Below are 12,538 nucleotides of genomic sequence, written 5' to 3'. Positions count from 1 at the left end.
AATAATAAAATTTGTGTAGAATATACAAACATTGTGAAATCAGTTGTTCTAAACTGAACTTTTAAAACGTAGAAACCTTAGAGACCTCTTATTTGACCTAGTAATGATCACCAGGGGCCAAAAATTGGTTTTGCTTCTCTGCTGTTCCTCAATGTTGACATGATTCCACCAATAGCAGCTCAAATATCAACCAAATTAGAAATTCAGACGTGCTGATAGGAATTTCAGTAGCAAGAATGCTTAAAAATTCATAATTAGGGTATGTGGTACAACAAATTCCACACCATGTGTCAGTGATAATAAACCTGACTCTGATTCTGATTCAATGCTGATGGTTAACTTACCCACCTAGAAACAGAGATCTGGACCAACAATCCAGTTACATAAGATCAAATCCTGTCAGAGCAGCTATGGAATTTAAATTCATTTAATAACAAAAACTAACAGTCAATGATGACATAGTTCTACCATTTTATTATAAATTCAAAGTCAAAGTTGAGTTTATTGTCATGCATATGTACATTTATGTATGGTTGCAATGAAGATCTTGCAATAGCATCAAAGGCACAAAGCATCACATAGCAGCATTCACAAGAGAAACAAACTGTACATGAATTTTACAAGAAAAAAACACAATTACAGCAAAAAGTCTGTTTTAATGCAAGGTAATCATAGTGTTGTTAAACTGAAATGGTTATGAAGATTTTTACAGTTGGTGCCAGAACAGAACTGCTGAAGAGAAGTAACCGTTCTTCAACCTGATGGTGTGGGACTTCAGACCTCTGTACCTCCTGCCCAGCGGTAGCTGTGAAAAGATGGCATGGCCTGTATGGTGGGAATTGGATTCATAATTGGCTCCATGGTAGGAAGCAGAGAGTGATGGTCGAGGGTTGCCTCTCAGATTGGAGGCTGTGGTCTAGTGGTGTGCCACATGGGTTAGTGCTGGGGCCTTTATCATTTGTATTTTATATAAATGATTCGCAAGTGCATATGCAAGGCACGTAAGTTGGTGGATGATGGTTTTGTTGTAGGTAGAGGAGAAGTTTATGAAAAATTACAGACTATTAGACTTGATCAGATAGGTATAAGACCATAAGGTTTAGGAGCAGAATTAGGCCATTCAGCCCATTGAATCCTCTCCGCCATTTCATCATAGCTGATCCTGGATTCCACTCAGCCCTATACACCTGCCTTCTCGCCAAACCTTTGATGCCCTGACCAATCAGGAAACGATCAACTTTTGCTGTACATATTCCCATGGACATGACCTCCACAGCCTCTGTGGCAGAGCATTCCATAGATTCACTATACTCTGGCTAAAAAACATTCTTCTTACCTCTGTTCTAAAGGGTCACCCCTCAATTTTGAGACTGAGTCCTCTAGTTCTGGATCCCCCACCATAGGAAGCATCTTCTCCACATCCACCCTATCTAGTCCTTTCAAGATTTGGTAGATTTCAATGAGATCACCCAGCATTCTTCTAAATTCCAGTGAGTACAGGCCCAAAGCTGCCAAATGCTCCTCATATGTTAGCCCCCCTTCATTTCTGGAATTATTCTAGTGAACTCCTCTGTACTCTCTCCAATGACAACACCCTTTCTGAGATATGGGGCCCAAAACTGTTGACAATACTCCAAGTACAATCTGACTTGTGTCTTACAAAACCTCAGCATTATCTCCTTACTTTAATATTCTATTCTCCTTGAAATGAATGTCTTCTTCACCACAGACTCAAATTGTAAATTAATCTTATGTGAACCTTGCACAAGGACTCTTAAGTCTCTTTGCACCTCTGATATTTAAATTTTCTCCCCATTTAGATAATAGTCTGCACTTTTGTTCCTTTTACCAAAATGCATCATTTTCCACATTTCCCAACACTGTATTCCATTAAATCACAAACAATCCTGGCCTGCTGAGTTCCTCCAGCAACTTGTGTGTGTTGACTGTATTCTATCTGCTACTTTTTTGCCTATTCTTCCTTTTGTCTAAGTCTTGCTGCAATTGCATTACTTCCTCAGCATTACCTACTCCTCCACCTATTTTCATACCATCTGCAAACTTTGCCACAAAGCCATCAATTCCATTATCCAAATCATTGACAATGTGAAAAGTCGCAGTTCTAATACTGACCACGGAGGAACACCACTAGTCACTGGCAGCCAAACAGAAAAGGCTCCTTTTATTCCCTCTCGCTGCCTTCTGCCTGTCAGCCATTCCTCTATCCATGCCAGTATCTTTCCTGTAACGCCATAGGATTTTAGCTTATGAAGCAGCCTCATGTGTGGCACCTTATCAAATGCCTTCTGAAAATCCTAGTAAATGACATCCACTGCCTCTCCTTTGTCCATCCTGCTTGTTACTTCCTCAAAGAACTCTAATAGGTTTGTTAGGCAAGATTTCCCTTTACAGAAATCACGCTGACTTTGAGTTATTTTATCATTAGTCTCCAAGCACCTTGAAACCTCATCCTTAATTGCAGACTCCAACACTTTCTTAACAACTGAGATTGGCCCAAGGGGCCCATAATTTCCTTTATTTTTCCTTCCTCCCTTCTTAAAAAGTGGAGTGACATTTGCAATCTTCCAGTCCTCTGGGACCATGGTGATTCAAGTGATTCTTGAAAGCTCATGACCAATGCGTCCATTGTCTCTTCAGCAACCTGTTTCAGTACACTGGGATGTACTCCATCTGGTCCAGGTGACTTATCCACCTTAAGACCTTTCAGTTTGCCTGGCATTTTTTCCTTTGTAATAGCAAAGGTACTCACTCCTGTTTCCCAACACTCATGGATCTCTGGCGCACTGCTAGTGTCTTCAACAATGAAGACTGATGCAAAGTACTTATTAAGCCCATCCGCCATTACTACCTCATCAGCATCCTTTTCTAGTGGCCCAATATCTACTCTCACCTCTCTTTTAGCTTTGGCTCTTGGCAAGGAGAGGCGCAGGCTGCAGGTAGATTTTTTTTCATTTATTTTTTTTTTCTTTCTTTCTCATTGTGCAGTTAGAGCAGTGTGGATACCAGGCAGGATAGTCGACTGCTCCTCTTGGGGGACCTCCAGTGTTCTTGACAACTACACATGGAGGAAGTGCATCCAGCTGCTGTTTCTTTCAGAATGTGTTAAGGAATTGCAGCTGACACTGGATGAACTCCAGATTATTTGGCAGGCTGAGAGACTGATCGACTGGACATACAGGGAGGTAGTTACACCCAAGATATAGGACACAGGCAACTAGGTGACTGTCAGGAGGAGGAAAGGAGATGGACAGCCAGTGTAGAGTACACTGTGGCCGTTTCCTCAGCAGCAGGTATTCCACCTTGGACAGCAGTCAGGTTTCTGGCTCAGAAGGGAAGGTGGAAGATGAGGCAACTGCAGTGATAGTGGATTTATTGGCTAGGGGAACAGGCAGGCAGTTTTGCAAAAGAGAACATGAATCCTGGATAGTATATTGCCTTTCAGGTACCAGAGTCAGGGACATATCAGATCGAGCACACAACATTCTTCAATGGGAGGGTGAGGAGCCAGAAGTCATGGTCCATGGCGGTACCAATCAAATGGGCAGGAAGGGCGACAAGGTCCTGCAAAGTGAGTTAGGTGCTTAGTTAAAGGACAGGACCTCCAGGGTTGTGATCTCAGGATTACTACCCATCCCATGTGCTAGTGAGGACAGAAATTGGAAGATCATAAAGTTTAACACATGGGTAAAGAATTGGTGCAGGAGGAATGGCTTCAGATTTTCAAGTCATTAGGTTCTCCTCCAGGGAGGGTAGAACCTGTAGAGATGAGACAGCTTGCAGCTGACCTGGAGGGGAAAATGCTTAGTCAGGACAGATTGGAGAGCTTCTCTAATGAGGTTTTATAGATAGTATAGAGGAATAAGAAAGGGATGACCATGATAATGGTGTTTATAGACCACCCAACATCCACGGAATGTAGAGGAGCAAACTTGTAGAGACATCGCAGACTGTTGCAAGAATGGGATAGAAGGTGATTTTAGCTTTCCATATATTCATTTGGACTCCCATACTGTAAAAGGACTGGATGGAATGGAGCTTGTCAGATGTGTTCAAGAAAGTTTCCTTAATCAGTACATAGAGGTCTCAACTAGAGAGAGTGCAATACTGTATCTCCTGTTAGGGAATGAGACAGGGCAGGTGACAGAAGATTGTGTAGGGAAACATTTTGCTCCTAGTGATCATAATGCCATTAAATTTAAAGTAATTACTGAGAAGGGTAGGTCTGATCCTCAGGTTAAAGAGGAGAAAGGCTAATTTTGAAGGATCTGGCAAGTGTGGCTTGGGACATGTTTTCTGACAAAGGTGTACTTGGTAAGTGGGAGGCCTTCAAAAGTGAAATTTTGGGAGTATGGAGCTTCTATATTCCTGTCAGAATAAAAGGCAAGGATAACAGGTTTAGGAGAAAATGGTTTTCAAGATATTGAGGCCCTGGTTTAGAACAAGGAGGTGGTGCATAGCTGATACATGAGGTACTTGAGGAGTATAAGAAATGCAGGAGCTCTTAAAAAGGAAATTGGGAGGGCTAGAAGAAAGCATGAGGTTGCTCTCGCAGACAAGGTGAAGGACAATCCCAAGGGCTTCTACAGAGATATTAAGAGCAAAGGATAAGAAAGGGTAAAATTGGTCCCCTGGAAGATCACAATAGTAATTTATGCACAGAGCCGAAAGAGGCGGAGGAGATCTCAAACAGACTTTTTTTGCATCCATATTTACTTGGAAGATGGACACAGAGTTTACTGAAGTGAGGCAAAGCAGCAGTGAGGTTATAGCGCCCACACAGATTACAAAGGAGGAGGTGTTTGCTGTCTTTAGGAAAATTAGGGTAGATAAATCCCCTGGGCCTGATAAGGTGTTCCCTCAGAACCTAATGCAGAAATTACAGGGGCCCTACCAGAGATATTTAAAATGACCTTAGCCATGAGTGAGGTACCATAAGGCCATAAGGCCACAAACGTCGCAGCAGAATTAGACCATTTGGCTTATTGAGTTTGCTCCACCCTTTGGTCATGCTTGATGCATTTTCTCTCAACTCCATTCTGCTGCATTTGCCCCATAACCCATCACCCCCTGAATTATCAAAAATCTATCAGCCACTTCCTTAAATACACCCAATGAACTGGCCACCACAGCCGCCCATGACAACAAATTCCACACCACCCCCTGGCTAAAGAAATTCTTCCTAATCTCTGTTCTGAATGGATCTCCCTCTATTCTGAAGCTATGGCCTCCAGTCCTAGACTTTCCCACCATAGGAAACATCCTTTCCACATCTACTCTATCTAGGCCTTTCAATATTTGGTAGGTTTCAATAAGATACCCCATCATTCTTTTAAATTCCAGTGAGTACAGACCCAGAACCATCAAACGCTCCCCACATGATAAACTCTTCAATCCCAGAATCATCTTTGTGAACCTCCTTTGGACCCTTTCCAATGTCAACCCATCCCTACTTGGATAAGTAGCCCAAGCCTGCTCACAATACTCTAATTGAGGCCTCACCGCTGCCTTATAAAGCCTCAGCATTACATTCTTAGTTTTATATTCTAATCCTCTAGAAATGCTAAAATTGCATTTCCCTTCCTCACCACCAACTCAACTTGCAAGTTAACCTTTACAGAATCCTGCACCTTGAATTTTTAAATTCTCTCCATGCTTAGAAAATAGTCTATGTTTTTATTCCTTCTACCAAAGTGCATGACCATTCACTTCCCAACACTGCATTCCATCTCCCTCTTCTTTGTCCATTCTCCTAATCTGTGTAAGTCCTTCTGCAGCCTCCCTGCTTCCTCAACACTACCTGCCCATCCATCTATCTTCATTTAGTCTACAAACTTGGCCATAAAGCCATCAATTCTATCGTCTAATTCATTGGCATATGCAGACTCTTCAGCCATCTCTTTCAGAATCATGTGCTGTAGTCCAGGTGACTTATCTACCTTTCAGCTTCCCTAGCACGTTCTCCCTAGCAATAGCAACTGCACTCATTTCTGCCACCCTGACACTCTCGAACTTCTGGCATACTGCCAGTGTCTTCCATTTCCTTGTCCTCCATCATTTCCAACATCATTTTCCAGTGGTCTGATATCTACTCTCACCTCTCTATTACTCTTTATATATCTGAAAAAAATTTGTTATCCTCTTTGATATTATTGGTTAGCTCACTTTCATATTTAATCTTTTCCCTCCTTATAACTTTTTAAATAGTTTTCTGTTGGTTTTTAAAAGCTTTCCTATCCTCTAACTTCCCACTAATTTTTGTTCTATTATATCCCCTCTTGTTTGCTTTTATAACAATTAACAATTACAGCACGGAAACAGGCCATCTTGGCCTTTCTAGCTGGCTTTATGTTGGCTTTGACTTCCCTTGTCAGCCATGGTTGTGAGATCCTGCCTTTAGAATACTTCTTCAGGTTGTATCTTGTGCCTTAAATTGCTCCCAGAAACTCCAGCAATTGCTATTTTGTCGTCATCCTTGCTAGTGTTCTTTTCCAATCAACTTTGGCCAACTCCTTTCTCTCATACCTCCGTAACTCCTCTCTCTCATATCTCTGTAACTCCTCTCTCTCATACCTCTGTAACTCCTCTCTCTCATATCTCTGTAACTCCTCTCTCTCATATCTCTGTAACTCCTCTCTCTCATACCTCTGTAACTCCTCTCTCTCATATCTCTGTAACTCCTCTCTCTCATACCTCTGTAACTCCCTTTACTTCATTGTAATCCTGATACATCTGACTTTAGCTTCTCCCTCTCAAACTGCAGGGTGAATTCTATCAAGTCATGATCTCTGCCTCCGAAGTCCTTTACCTTGAGCTCCCTAATCAATTCTAGTTTATTACACAGTATCCAATCCAGAATACCTGTCCCGTAGTGGACTTTACCACAAGCTGCTCTGAAAAGTCATCTTATAGGCATTTTAGAAAATTCTTTCTTTTGGGATCCAAAATCAACCCCAGCCTGATTTTCCCAATCTACCAGCATATTGAAATTCCCCATGACCATCATAACATTGCCTTTTTGACATGCATTTTCTCTTTCCCATTGTAATTCATAGCCCACATCCTGGCTAATGTTCAGAGGCCTGTACGTGACTTACATCAGGGTCTTTTTACCCTTGCAGTTCCTTAACTCAACCCACATTGATTCTACATCTTCAGATACTATGTCACTTCTTTCTAAGGATTTGATTTAATGTTTTACCAATAGAGCTACAACTCCCCCCTCGGCCTACCTGCTTGTCCAATGTGTATCCTTGAATGTTAAGCTCCCAACCATGATCTTCTTTCAGCCATGACTCAGTGCTGCCCACAACATCATACCTGCCAACCTCTAACTGCGCTACAAGATGATCTACCTCATTCAGTATACTGTGTACATTCAAATATAACACCTTCAGTCCTGTATTCGTCACCTTCTCGATTTTGTTCCCGTTATATTGCAACACATTCCACTGACTGTAATTTTGCCCTTTCATCCACCTGTCCTTCTTGACAGTCTCACTATGCACTGCCTCTGCTTGAAAACCAACTGCCCCATCCTCAGCCCTATCACTCAGTTTTCCACCCTACTGCCAAATTAGTTAAAACACTCCCCAATAGTTCAAGCAAACCTGCCCACAAACCTGTTAGTCCCACTTGGGTTCAGGTGTAGCCTATCCCTTTAGCCTTATCCCTCTCTCCTCAGAAGAGATCCCAATGATCCAGAAACACAAAAACCTGCCACCTGCACTAGTTCCTCAGCCACACATTCATCTGCCAAATCATCCTATTCTTACCCTCACTGGCACATGGCACAGGTAGCAATCCAGAGATTACTACCCTGGAGATCCCACTTTTCAACTTTCTACCTCATTCCCTAAATTCTCACTTCAGGACCTCCTCCCTTTTCCTACCTATGTCATTGGTACAAGTGTGGCACGTGGCCAAGTGGTTAAGGTGTTGGACAAGTGATCTGAAGGTCGTGAGTTCCAGCTCCAGCCGAGGCAGCCTGTTGTGTTCTTGAGCAAGGCACTTAACCACACAGCTGAAAATGGGTACCGGCAAAATGCTGGGGATTAACCTTGTGATAGACTGGCGTTCTATCTGGAGTCTCGTACTCTCAATCGCTTCACGCCACGGAAACCGGCATAAGCACCAGCCTGATGGGCCTAAGGCTTGGGACAGACTTTAACTAACTCATTGGTACCAATATGTACCAAGACTTCCGCCTCCTCATTCTTGCTCTTTTGAATGCCATGGGCCCAATCTAAGATGTCCCTGACCCTGGCACCTGGGAGGCAACATACCATCTAGGTGTCTCTGTTAAGTCCACAGAATCTCATGTCTATCCAAATTATACTTATTATTGAGGGGAATGGCCAGAGAGATACTCTGCACTGGCTGGTCATTTCCTTTTCACTCCTGCCACTTAGGAGATTACCTCCCTGTAGCTCTTATCTATCATCTCCTCAGCTTCCCATATGAGCCAAAGGTCATCAAGCTGCAGCTCCAGTTCCTTGATATGTTCTCTGAGGAGCTGTAGCTTGGTGCACCTGGTGCAGATGTGGTTATCCGAGAGGCTGGAGGTCTCCCAGAAATTCCTACATCTCACACAAAGAACACAACACAGCCTCTGGAGCCAACCTCACTGCTCCAACTATGTAGTAACAGACAGCGAATGAAGGATGAAGAATGAGGAAGAAACTTACCAGATACTTACCTTGCCCAAGTTTGTTGAGCAAAAGCCTCCTCATTATAACACTGGTCCACTCACACAATGGCCACTCTGCTTGTCCCTACCTTATTTATATTTGCCCTTGCTAATGAATCGCTATTTGAGTGGGCCACTGGAAAATGGTAAAAGCCTGCAAATGCTTCTTTTTAAATCTCACTCACGGATCTGTGAGTTGCCTCCTCACTCGCTACCAATTAGATTGGACCACTGGAAAACAGGTGAAATCCCCCGTATGCTCTTTTTAAAAAATCTCGCTCACAAACCTGTGAGTTGTCTCCTCTCTTGCTCCCGGTTCAATTGGGCTGCTGGAAAAACAAAGGTCCAATTGGATTGTGCTGGAGGATTGGAGGATAACTAGTGTTGTTCCATTGTTTAAGAAAGGCTCTAAGAAAAAGCCAGGAAATTATAGACCTGTAAGCCTGACAGTAGTAGTGGGTTAGTTATTGGAAGATATTCTAAGGGACCAGATACGTATATATTTGGATAGACAGAGACTGATTAGGAATAGCCAACATGACTTTGTTCATTTTTCGAGGAAGTTACCAGGAAAGTTGATGAAGACAAGGGAGTGGATGCTGTCTTCATGGAATTTATCAAGGCTTTTGCCAAGGTCCCGCATGGGAGATTGGTCAAGATGATTCAGTCGCTTGGTATTCAAAATGAGGTAGTAAATTTTATTACTGTATATATTAGCTTCGTGGGAGAAGCCAGAGATTCTCTATGATTGCCTCTATATCTGGAGGCCTGTGACTAGAGGTATGCCGCAGGGATCGGTGCTAAGTCTGCTATTTGTCATCTACATCTATGACCTGGTTAATAATGTGGTAAACTGGTTCAGCATATTTTCAGATGACACCAAGATTGGGAGTGTAGTGGACAACGAAGAACTTCAAAGGGATCTGGACTACCTAGAAAAATGGGTTGAAAATGGCAGATGGAATTAAATGCAGTCAAGTGTGAGGTGTTGCATTATAAGAGGACAAACCAGGGTAGGATTTACACAGTGAATGGTGGGGCATTGAGGAGTACAGTAGAACAGAGGGGTTTGGGAATACCGATCCATAATTTCTTGAAAGTGGTGTCACAGGTAGATAAGGTTGTTCAGAAAGCTTTTGGCACATTGGCCTTCGTAAATCAAAGTATTGAATACAGGAGTTGGGGTGTTATGTTGAAGTTGTATAAGTCATTGTAAAGCCTAATTTGGAGTATTGTGTGCAGTTTTGGTCACCTACCTACAAGAATGATGTCAATAAGATTGAAAGAGTGCTGAGAAAACTTACAGGCATGTTGCCAAGACTTGAGGACTTGAGTTATAGGGAAAGGTTGAATAGGATAGCACTTTATTCCCTGGAGCATAAGAGGAGATTTAATAGAGGTATACAAAATTATGATGGGTATAGAAAGGGTAAATCAAAGCAAGCTTTTCCCACTGAGGTTGGGAGATACTAAACTTGGAGATCATGGGGTAAGGGCTCAAGGTGAAATGTTTAAGGGGAACATGAGTGTGAATTTCTTCAGTCAGAGGGTGATGAGGGTGTGGAACAAGCTACCAGTGGGAATGGTGTATGTGGGTTCAATTTCAACATTCAAGAGAAATTTGGATAGTACATGGATGGGAGGGGCACGGAGAGCTATACCCAGGTGCAGGTTGATGGGACTAGGCAGATAAATAGTTCGGCATAGACTAGATGGTCCAAAGGGACCATTTCTGTGCTGTAGTATTCTATGACTCTTTTACTCTAAGCTGTTCCTATTCTCCAATGATCTGCTTTTACTAGCACAGTTTTGGTTTTGACAAGAGCATCCAAGCACTCATATGTGGGCAAAAACCTGAATTCCAGAGGAGGAGAGAGAATTATTCCCTTGATATTAAAGCAGCACCTGTCTGAGTAGGGCATCAAAAACCTATGTTGACGTGAAGTAACTTAGAAATTGGGGGAAAACAGTCCAATTATTGTTGATTTACCTTGCACAAAGGAAGATAGTTGTGATTGCTGGAGTTCAGTTATTCTACAAAAAGAATATCACTTCAATAGTTCCTTAGCTCAGTCGTCTTCAGCATCAATGACATTCTTTCCACCATAAGGTCCGAAATCTGAGTGTTCACTAATGTTTGCACAATGTACAATTCCATTCACAACTTCTCAGCAAATGCTTGCTTGCCGCCAGACGTAGACTCCATTCAGTCATGGGCTGATAATTGGCGAGCATTATTGGCATCACTGAAGTGCCTCTAGATATCCTGCAATGACTTAACTTCTGACTTTCTAGTTTCTCCAATCACTACAGGGCAGAAGTTAGTCATTTGCCTAAATGAGTGCAACTCAGGAAACTCAGCACTATTTAGAACAACACAACCCTTTGATCTGCACTCCATGCACCAGTTAAGTATATATTCCCTCCACCATCGTTGTACAATGGTGATCTATCATCTATAAATGCTCTGCAGTTGTCCATCTCTACTATACCAGCAGCACCCCTCAAGATGGACAAAGGTACAGATCTTCAACTCATCTGCCCCCTAGTGTATGCTAACCAGATGTGAAAAATAGAAATGGACAATGAATGTGGATCAGGTCATCAAAACTATAGTCAAAAGTACGATTTTGAGAAAAACAGTCTAAATTTGCTATTGTATGTCAAATATTGCAAAATCCCAGTGAATTCAGAATTTGCAGCAAATGCAATCTGAAGAAATATCTCATTTAAAGGACTCAGTTGAGCCAACTGTCTCAATGGAAAGACATACCATTGAGATGCCATATCATAGATCAGTAAGTCTTTAAGTAACTGAAAATACTCATAATGAATAATGCCTCTGAAAGGCATCGTCTAATTTCTTGTCTGAATTTTGAAGTTTCCTTTTTTATAGTTGTTTGTTCCCCTTCAAAATGTGAACAAATTTGTTGGATTTCTCTGATGATATTATAGTCACCTAGTTATTTCAATAAATCAGTTAAAGGAGTGAAAATGAAGTTTAGTAGAATAGATTAAAGAGCCTGAAACCAAAGTCTCACCCTTAGTCATATCTGTACTAACATAGGCTGACTCCAGGTAACAAATAGCTTCCATTTTTACAGACATCCATAAATTGGTTTTGACCCCAAGTCAGAAAGTATACAAAGATCACTTGATAGGGCAACCTTGCCTCCACAGGATGCAATTGAAATTGGAATTAGTTTATTAATGTCACATGTACTGAGATACAGTGAAAAGCTTGTCTTGCATACTGTTCATACAGATCAGATCATTACACAGTGCATTGAGGTAGTACAAGGTAAAACAATAACATAATTCAGAATAAAGTGTATCATCTACAGAGAAATTGCAGTACAGATAGACAATAAGATGCAAAGTTATAATGAGGTAAATTGTGAGATGGAAAATCCATCTTATCATTATTGAGAACCGTTCAATAGTTTTAAGGGCTGGGTAAAAGCTGTTCTTGAGCCTGGTAATATGTTATTTCAGGCTTTTGTACCTTCTGCCTGAGGGGAGAGGGGATAAGGGAGAATATTTCTTGGGTGGGTGGGGTCTTTGATTATGTTGGCTGCTTTACTGAGGCACCATGAGGCACAGGCAGAGTCCATGGAGGGGAGGCTGGTTTCTGTGATGTGTTCAGCTGTGTCCATACGCTCTCCAGTTTCTCTAAGCAGTTGCCGTACCAAGCCATGTATGATGCATTCAATGGTGCAAAGACACAATAGGCAAGGGTCGACGGGGACATGCCAAATTTCTTCAGCATCCTGAGCAAGTAGAGGTGTTGATGAGCTTCCTTGGCTGTAGCGTCTGATAAGAAAACACAAA

This window comes from Hemitrygon akajei, chromosome 4 (genome assembly GCF_048418815.1).
Source record: "Hemitrygon akajei chromosome 4, sHemAka1.3, whole genome shotgun sequence".
NCBI classification, from domain to species: domain Eukaryota; kingdom Metazoa; phylum Chordata; class Chondrichthyes; order Myliobatiformes; family Dasyatidae; genus Hemitrygon; species Hemitrygon akajei.
The sequence above is the reverse complement of the archived record's forward strand: the minus strand, read 5'-3'. Positions refer to the sequence as shown.